Source organism: Anopheles marshallii (assembly GCF_943734725.1).
Source record: "Anopheles marshallii chromosome X unlocalized genomic scaffold, idAnoMarsDA_429_01 X_unloc_77, whole genome shotgun sequence".
Lineage (NCBI taxonomy): Eukaryota > Metazoa > Arthropoda > Insecta > Diptera > Culicidae > Anopheles > Anopheles marshallii.
The window spans coordinates 47,501-57,500 of NW_026525928.1; the positions used below are offsets into that span (position 1 = coordinate 47,501).

Below are 10,000 nucleotides of genomic sequence, written 5' to 3' on the forward strand. Positions count from 1 at the left end.
GACGTAGCATGCTCGACGTGTGGCTTCCACGACAAGTGGTCCTCGAGGATGACCCCGAGGTACTTTATCGTGCGGGTCGGCATCCTCTCCACCCCGTTGACGCGCACCGGGACACGGGTGTTGTCTCTCCGCATTGTCGAGACGATGACCAGCTCGGTCTTGGCCGGAGCAAGCTCCAGGTGGTGTAGCGCCATCCACGAGCTGATCATTGTGATTGCCGTCTCTGCAAGCTGTGCCGCCGCCTGTGGTGTTGTTCCGCTCGCCAGTACGACAATGTCGTCCGCAAACCCGATCACTTCGGCGCCCTCAGGCAGCTCCAGCCGAAGCACGCCGTCGTACATCGCGTTCCACAGGGTCGGGCCCAGGATTGAGCCCTGTGGAACGCCCGCCGTGACCGTACGACGCACTGGCCCCTCGCTGGTCTCGTACACCAGCCTCCTCTCAGAAAAGTAGCTGCGCAATATTTTCTGGAGGGCTGCAGGGACCATCAGCTTCTGCAGGGCAACCGCGATCGCCTTCCAGCTGGCAGAGTTAAAGGCGTTCCTGACGTCCAGTGCTGCCACCACCAGACATCGAGGATCCCGCTGGTTGGTGCGGTGAAACGTCCTCGCGTGTTGTCCTCGCTCTATCACCCGCTCGATGGCCTGAAGCGTGGAGCGACCGCGCCGGAACCCGTACTGCCTTGCTGACAGGCGAGGAGCATCGCTGTCCTCCAAGTGGTCGTTCAGCCGATCTAAGATCAGCCGTTCGAACCCCTTGGCGACTGCTCCCAGCATTAGCAGCGGGCGGTGCGACGACGGATCGCCCGGCGGCTTACCTGGCTTCGTGACCAACACAAGGCGTGCCTCCTTCCATGCCGCAGGAAACTCCCCTCGCTCGAGCAGCTGATTGTACACCTTGGCGAAGACCTCCGGGTGCTTCCGCATTGCCGCCTTCACTGCGGCATTCGGGATACCGTCCAGCCCTGGCGCCTTGGAGGTGGCCATCCGCTCAGCCAGCGAAAGAATTTCCGAGCTCGTGACCGGCCTCAGAGCTTCATGTGAGGCGGTGCACGCGTCGATTTCAGGCCACTCGAACGCTGGGTGCTCCGGGAACAGGGCGTCGACGATCGGGCCGAGAACGGCTCGGTCCGTTTCCGGTGGCGCCCGGCTTCGCAGCTTCGCTCGCACGATCTTATAGCCAAGACCGAACACTTCCGCCTCGACGCCGTCTATCAGCTCCTGGAGGCAGCTCTCCTTGCTGGACTGGATGCCGGCCTTCAGCAAGCGTCGGCAGTCTTGCAGCTTTCCCGACGTCACGTCCCGCTCCGACGGTTGGGCCCGGTGATGTGCTATCTCCGCTGCCTCACACTCCTCTCTCAGGCGTTCGATTTCTGGAGACCACCAGTACACCTGGGGCTTGCGGTGGTAGGTAGCCCCGTGTACCCTCTCCATAATCTCGTCGCACGCTCGAGTGAGTCCGCCGACCAGCCCCTCCGGAGTGTCGACATGTCCGAAGTGGCCGTGCGTGAGTGCGACGTCGAAGCACTGCCGGTCGAACTGCTTCGTCTTCCAGCGCGTCCCGGCGTGCCTGGCTGTCCCGTCGTTGGCTGTTGCTCGGCTTCGGTGCTGCTGGCCACGTCGCTGGGGGCGCTGTCCAAGAACGTCCACCCCGAACTCGATGTATGCATGATCACTGCCTGAGAAGCGGTTAAGCACGCGCCATGAGTCCGGCCGTGCGATGAGCTGACTGGCAAAGGAGACGTCAACGACGCTTTCCCGTGCAACCCCGTTGCCCCTGAACGTGGGCGCGTTGCCACGGTTCAGCGTCTGCAGTGCCAGCTGCTCCACCACATGCAGGAGCTCCTGCCCCTTCCGGGTGGTGCGCGCACTCCCCCACTCCTCGTTCCAGGCGTTGAAGTCCCCGGCCAGGACTGATGTTGCGTGTCCGACCAGCGACACCTCCACCGCACCGAGGAAGCTTTCGAAGTCTTCGATGCCGCTGCTGGGTGGCACGTAGCAGCTGGCGAACGTTACTCCCGCTATGGTGGCCACCACGAGTCCCGGGACGACGCTCCCCCAAAGCCGTTGAATAGGGTACGCCCCTGTTGCTATTATCGCCACGCTCTGTTCCGCATCGATGGCCCACCGCGGATCATCCCGAGGTGGTCGATATAGTTCGCAGGCGAGCACCACCTGAGCCCCTAACTCGCGAGCCGTCTGCAGCATGAGGTCTTGGGCTGCCCGGCTTCGCCCGAGGTTCACTTGCAGCACTTTTAGCGCCGGCACGTCGGATGCCCGACCGGGTGCGGGCCGCTGCACACGACGCAGCGCACCTCCGCCGTGCAGCTCTTCGCCTGGTGATCCGGCTTCCCGCAGCGAATGCAGCTTGTCGAGCGGTCCACTTCGCTCCTGCACGCAGCTCGGACGTGCCCCATCTCGAGGCACTTGTAGCACCGTTGCTGACGCGCCTGCAGAGGAGCCACCTTCCGGATCAGACACGATGTGTATTTGATCTTGACGCTCTTGTCGACCAGACCCTCCGCAGCCCTGGCTGTTACGCGGACTATCGCCACTTTCGTGCCGTCCCAGGCAGGTCGCAGGCGAACCGATGTCTCCTCCACCTCGCATTGGCACAGGTTGGTCAGCGCCATCGCCACATCGGTCTCCTTCGCTAAAGGGTCGACAGCGTCCAACCGGATTTCGACCATAGGCGTGACCAGCCGAGCTGAGGCCGGCCGTTCTGCCTTTGCGCAGACCTGCTTGATGCACTGCAGAACTTCTGCAGCGTCCGCGCTCTCCTTCAGCTCCATGACAAGCCTGGAGCGTGTGGTGCGTCGCCCGACGCCTAGGGCCTCAGCATGTTTCTCCATTTCTGGAGCCGTTCGGACAGCCTGGTACACCTCCGTCCAGGTTTGTCCCTCAGCTGGGGCGATTTCAATAGCGTCCGGCTTGGTTTTTCGCTGCCGCTGACGCCGACCTCCTCGTTGTGCTCCAGGCTGGCTATCCCGGGCCTGTTGTCCCTGATGTTGCTGGGGCTGCTGCTTAGACGGTCCTGCGATCGGCTGTCGCTGAACCGCTGCCCGTTGCGGTAGTTGCGGCCACTGCTGCTGCTGTTGCTGCGGCTTGTTCCCCGGTTGCCGGGCCGGCTTACGACGCACCACTTCAGCCCAGGAGCCGCCTTCCGGGTCTGAAAGCGGAGCTGCCGTTGCCGACACCGCTCCCTGCTGTCGCTGTTGCTGCTGCTGCTCACGACGTTGCTGCTGCTGCTGCTGCTGCTGCTGCTGTTGCTGCTGCTGCTGCTGCCACTGCTGCTTCTGGCTGCCTCCATAGCCCAGCGTCTGTGCAAGGAGCTCTTGGAAGCTGGCTCGCTCCTCCCTCAGCTCGTTGCGCAGGCGCTCAATGTCTTCACGAGCCAGCGTCTCGCGCATCCGGGCTTCCTCTCGGGCCAGCTGCAAATCTTGCCGGGCCTGCACAGCATTTGTTTCCAACTGCTGCCGGAGCATCTGGATCTCCTGTTGCAGACCCACGATCGTCGCTCGCAGCTGCTCGTTGGTGAGCGACGTCTCATTGAGGAGCTGTCTCAGCTCCGACATTTCCGGGGACTGCTGCTTCGCTCCCGGAACAGATGTTCGTGTAAGAGCCACTCGCGGCTCCAGAATAGTGGAGAGCTTCGCCGGCCTCTCCTCCGTTGACTCCGTCCTGGAACGGAGGGTTCGCCCCGTCGACGACATCTCCACCTCTCACTGTTACGGGTGAGGGTGGAGGGGGGGGGGGGAGTCACAGGGATAACTGGCTTGTGGCCGCCAAGCGTTCATAGCGACGTGGCTTATTGATCCTTCGATGTCGGCTCTTCCTATCATTGTGAAGCAAAATTCACCAAGCGTAGGATTGTTCACCCTTTCAAGGGAACGTGAGCTGGGTTTAGACCGTCGTGAGACAGGTTAGTTTTACCCTACTGGTGTGTGCTGTATGCTGCTATCTTAACGGAATTCCTGTGCAGTACGAGAGGAACCACAGGTACGGACCACTGGCTCAATACTAGTTCGACCGGACTTTGGTATGACGCTACGTCCGCTGGATTATGCCTGAACGCCTCTAAGGTCGTATCCAATCCGAGCTGATAGCGCATCATAAACCCATTAGGTGATCGGAAGCTAGCGGGCTTAACAACCCTCTGAGATCCGTCGGTGCTGCCCCGTGCACACTGCCGTCTCATCCCCGCTATAGCACTAGACTGAGCCGCAACGGGCGGGTGTACGCTGCACGTGGAAGTACCTTATCACAGGGAACCCTGGTGGCTGTGCTCCCGTCGACCGTGGATACAACTAGTTTCGACACCTTCGACCGCCCGCAAACGACGGGACTACAGGCTGGGAGCTGCGAGTTGTAGAGATGCGTTCGCATCGATCCTCTCAGGCGACCCATGCTTGGTGGTGAAGTGGTTAGTTCGTGGAGTATAGGCTTGCTGCACTCGACAAGAGTGCTGCTTGCAAGGCTGTGGTGGTACGTATGGTAGTTGATGAGCATAGGCTTGCTGCACTCGACAAGAGTGCTGCTTGCAAGCCTATGGTGGTACGTGTACGGTAGTTGATGTGAGCATAGGCTTGCTGCACTCGACAAGAGTGCTGCTTGCAAGCCTATGGGTGGTGTGGTGTGTGGTGCATGATTAGCCTTTCAAGGAAGATGTGTCCTTGGGGCTAATCGGTTATTTTTATAAGTCCGGGAAACCTTTCTCGTCGGGATTCTTATCCTAAGCAACCACGAAAGCTTCCAAGAGTTGAAACATTGCCTATCAAGTAGGCCGTACCAGCCCATAGCAAACCAACCAAGATAATCTAACAGGCCAAGATTGGTTGGAGACTTCAAAATTTTGCTAAGTCCATGGCCACCATAAGCCATTTCTATCAAGAAGGCCATGGACTGTGCTTAGCAACCACGAAAGCTTCCAAGAGTTGAAACATTGCCTATCAAGTAGGCCGTACCAGCCCATAGCAACCCAACCAAGATACTCTAACAGGCCAAGATTGGTTGGAGACTTCAAAATTTTGCTAAGTCCATGGCCACCATAAGCCATTTCTATCAAGAAGGCCATGGACAGTGCTTAGCAACCACGAAAGCTTCCAAGAGTTGAAACATTGCCTATCAAGTAGGCCGTACCAGCCCATAGCAACCCAACCAAGATACTCTAACAGGCCAAGATTGGTTGGAGACTTCAAAATTTTGCTAAGTCCATGGCCACCATAAGCCATTTCTATCAAGAAGGCCATGGACAGTGCTTAGCAACCACGAAAGCTTCCAAGAGTTGAAACATTGCCTATCAAGTAGGCCGTACCAGCCCATAGCAACCCAACCAAGATACTCTAACAGGCCAAGATTGGTTGGAGACTTCAAAATTTTGCTAAGTCCATGGCCACCATAAGCCATTTCTATCAAGAAGGCCATGGACAGTGCTTAGCAACCACGAAAGGTTCCAAGAGTTGAAACATTGCCTATCAAGTAGGCCGTACCAGCCCATAGCAAACCAACCAAGATAATCTAACAGGCCAAGATTGGATCTCAAAATGTTGCTAAGTCCATGGCCACGATAAGCCATTTCTATCAAGAAGGCCATGGACAGTTCTAAACAACCACGAAAGCTTCCAACACGAAACATTGCCTATCAAGTAGGCCGTAGCAGCCCATAGCAACCCAACCAAGATAATCTAACAGGCCAAGATTGGTTGGAGATTTCAAAATTTGGCTAAGTCCAGATTTTTTTACCCTTCGGGAAAACAACCCTAGTTCACCAAGTTGAACGCGAAAAACTGTCCATAGGATACGCACAAAACGTTTATTGAGTTGGTCACCATATGTGGAAATTATGGTGAAAATAAGCCAAGTTCCGGAGTTTTTAACTCACACGAAACCACGAAAAACTTTCATTAGGAAAACTTGGTTGGAGCACCCTACTGCAGAACACACCGACATGGACGAAAGGGTTGACTGGCTAAGAGAAAAAATTTTTGCGGGACCACTCAAAACATCATAGTTAGACCTAGCAAATGATGAAAAGTGAAACCCGCGATCGATTGGAGAAACCTTATTTTACACTGAAAAATTCCACATAAGGAAAATTTGTATGGAGCACCCTACTGCAGAGCACACCGACAGGGCCGGGAAGGAAGGCCCGGTCCAAGAAAAAATTTTTGCGGGACCACTCAAAACATCATAGTTAGACCTAGCAAATGATGAAAAGTGAAACCCGCGATCGATTGGAGAAACCTTATTTTACACTGAAAAATTCCACATAAGCAAAATTTGTATGGAGCACCCTACTGCAGAACACACCGACAGGGCCGGGAAGGAAGGCCCGGTCCAAGAAAAAATTTTTGCGGGACCACTCAAAACATCATAGTTAGACCTAGCAAATGATGAAAAGTGAAACCCGCGATCGATTGGAGAAACCTTATTTTACACTGAAAAATTCCACATAAGGAAAATTTGTATGGAGCACCCTACTGCAGAGCACACCGACAGGGCCGGGAAGGAAGGCCCGGTCCAAGAAAAAATTTTTGCGGGACCACTCAAAACATCATAGTTAGACCTAGCAAATGATGAAAAGTGAAACCCGCGATCGATTGGAGAAACCTTATTTTACACTGAAAAATTCCACATAAGCAAAATTTGTATGGAGCACCCTACTGCAGAACACACCGACAGGGCCGGGAAGGAAGGCCCGGTCCAAGAAAAAATTTTTGCGGGACCACTCAAAACATCATAGTTAGACCTAGCAAATGATGAAAAGTGAAACCCGCGATCGATTGGAGAAACCTTATTTTACACTGAAAAATTCCACATAAGCAAAATTTGTATGGAGCACCCTACTGCAGAACACACCGACAGGGCCGGGAAGGAAGGCCCGGTCCAAGAAAAAATTTTTGCGGGACCACTCAAAACATCATAGTTAGACCTAGCAAATGATGAAAAGTGAAACCCGCGATCGATTGGAGAAACCTTATTTTACACTGAAAAATTCCACATAAGGAAAATTTGTATGGAGCACCCTACTGCAGAGCACACCGACAGGGCCGGGAAGGAAGGCCCGGTCCAAGAAAAAATTTTTGCGGGACCACTCAAAACATCATAGTTAGACCTAGCAAATGATGAAAAGTGAAACCCGCGATCGATTGGAGAAACCTTATTTTACACTGAAAAATTCCACATAAGGAAAATTTGTATGGAGCACCCTACTGCAGAGCACACCGACAGGGCCGGGAAGGAAGGCCCGGTCCAAGAAAAAATTTTTGCGGGACCACTCAAAACATCATAGTTAGACCTAGCAAATGATGAAAAGTGAAACCCGCGATCGATTGGAGAAACCTTATTTTACACTGAAAAATTCCACATAAGGAAAATTTGTATGGAGCACCCTACTGCAGAACACACCGACAGGGCCGGGAAGGAAGGCCCGGTCCAAGAAAAAATTTTTGCGGGACCACTCAAAACATCATAGTTAGACCTAGCAAATGATGAAAAGTGAAACCCGCGATCGATTGGAGAAACCTTATTTTACACTGAAAAATTCCACATAAGGAAAATTTGTATGGAGCACCCTACTGCAGAGCACACCGACAGGGCCGGGAAGGAAGGCCCGGTCCAAGAAAAAATTTTTGCGGGACCACTCAAAACATCATAGTTAGACCTAGCAAATGATGAAAAGTGAAACCCGCGATCGATTGGAGAAACCTTATTTTACACTGAAAAATTCCACATAAGGAAAATTTGTATGGAGCACCCTACTGCAGAGCACACCGACAGGGCCGGGAAGGAAGGCCCGGTCCAAGAAAAAATTTTTGCGGGACCACTCAAAACATCATAGTTAGACCTAGCAAATGATGAAAAGTGAAACCCGCGATCGATTGGAGAAACCTTATTTTACACTGAAAAATTCCACATAAGGAAAATTTGTATGGAGCACCCTACTGCAGAACACACCGACAGGGCCGGGAAGGAAGGCCCGGTCCAAGAAAAAATTTTTGCGGGACCACTCAAAACATCATAGTTAGACCTAGCAAATGATGAAAAGTGAAACCCGCGATCGATTGGAGAAACCTTATTTTACACTGAAAAATTCCACATAAGGAAAATTTGTATGGAGCACCCTACTGCAGAGCACACCGACAGGGCCGGGAAGGAAGGCCCGGTCCAAGAAAAAATTTTTGCGGGACCACTCAAAACATCATAGTTAGACCTAGCAAATGATGAAAAGTGAAACCCGCGATCGATTGGAGAAACCTTATTTTACACTGAAAATTCCACATAAGGAAAATTTGTATGGAGCACCCTGCTGTGGTCACCATCGGTCGAGTTGGTCGAGACGGGCAAAAAATTTTTTTTTCCATATCGTCTCAAAACATGATTTATGGACCTTGTAAATGTTGAAAAGTGAAACGAAATCACTTTTGGAGCGATGAAAATTTTGTATGGGAGGTCCCTACCCGGAACAAATTTTACTAGTAAAGTCATCATTCCGCGACGAGAAATTTGAAAATGGTCAAATATGGTTAAGATGTCATGTTCATTCCCTACTATGGGGGACCAGGTCGTCACGAAAAATTTTTTTCTCGACCTGGTCAAATGTGGTTCTGCGACGGAGGTTAAACTAATATTGCATAATTTGGCCCAAAAACCCCCCTCTGTCAGAGAACGAAGCCCTTCAAGCTCGATAGCAGACCACATAAGTTGAACTTTGAGGTATCTGAAAGTTGAATATAGAGCGAGGTTCTAAGCGAAGGGATAGCTTAACGTTGAGCATTGAACGCAAAAAAGCTTAGAGATAAGCTTATTATATAAGGATTGTGGTGCAGAACACAGCTTAACGTTGAGCTTTGAACGCACATGGCTAGAACTAAGCTAAGAGATACCTATAGTGGTGCATGGAACTGCTCACAAGTTGAGCTTCGAGAAGTCCAAAGGCAAAATGTAGAGCGAGGTTCTAAGCGAAGGGATAGCTTAACGTTGAGCATTGAACGCAAAAAAGCTTAGAGATAAGCTTATTATATAACGATTGTGGTGCAGGACACAGCTTAACGTTGAGCTTTGAACGCACATGGCTAGAACTAAGCTAAGAGATACGGGTAGTGGTGCATGGAACTGCTCACAAGTTGAGCTTCGAGAAGTCCAAAGGCAAAATATAGAGAGAGGTCCTAGCAGCCTAAAAAACTTCTAGGGCCGACAGCTCACAAGTTGAGTTTCGAACGCAATTAGGCTACCCTGGTAGCCTTGATTTGAAAGCATTAAGGCAATGATATGGTAGAATGCCCGATCTTAAACCTATTGACAGAGAATGTGTACGAGTAAGCATAGATGTGGAGGAGCACATACCCTAAACAGTCCCGAAAGATGGTTAGCTAAGTGATGCATCACAAATGGACTTGGCGCACCAAGTTCACACTGAAACACACACGATCGCGTATATTAAAACCTGTTGTGTGGTGCATCACTAATAAAGTTTGGTGCGTCAAACGAACATGAGAGTTGAGCATATTGGGTATGTGTGATAACACACTTTGCACGACAATCGAGAAACCGCATAAGCTCAGTATAACACAGCAGGGGAAGATTGATGAAAACCAGAGCTAATACATGCAACAGGCCGGGAATGCTGCTTCTGAAGGTGGTAGGACCGGTGCACTTATTAGTTAAACCAATCGGCCGATTGAGTTGAAGTCTGGTACCGATCTTTCACTTGACTGTGCCCCATCAACTATTGATGGTAGTGTAGAGGACTACCATGGTTGTGACGGGAAGCGGGAATCAGGGTTCGATTCCGGAGCTAGTAGAGAGTGCCTGATAAAGGCCATGGTACACATCCAAATCAGGAAAGCAGCAGGAAACACTACCATACATTGCCAGGTGCATAGGAGGATTGCAAGCCCGTAAATTGCCCGATCATAGCCAGCGATGCTGAGAACGGAATTTATTCCTTCGATCGTCGTTGGTTCACATGTTTACTGATGGTTGTACGAACACCATACCCG

The 10,000-nt window shown here is 52.0% G+C and overlaps 1 pseudogene; it reads left to right on the forward strand.

Moving 5' to 3' along the window:
* Positions 1 to 4,420, forward strand: part of LOC128717671 (large subunit ribosomal RNA) — a 9,285-nt pseudogene extending 4,865 nt beyond the window's left edge.
* The last annotated feature ends 5,580 nt before the right edge of the window (positions 4,421 to 10,000 follow it).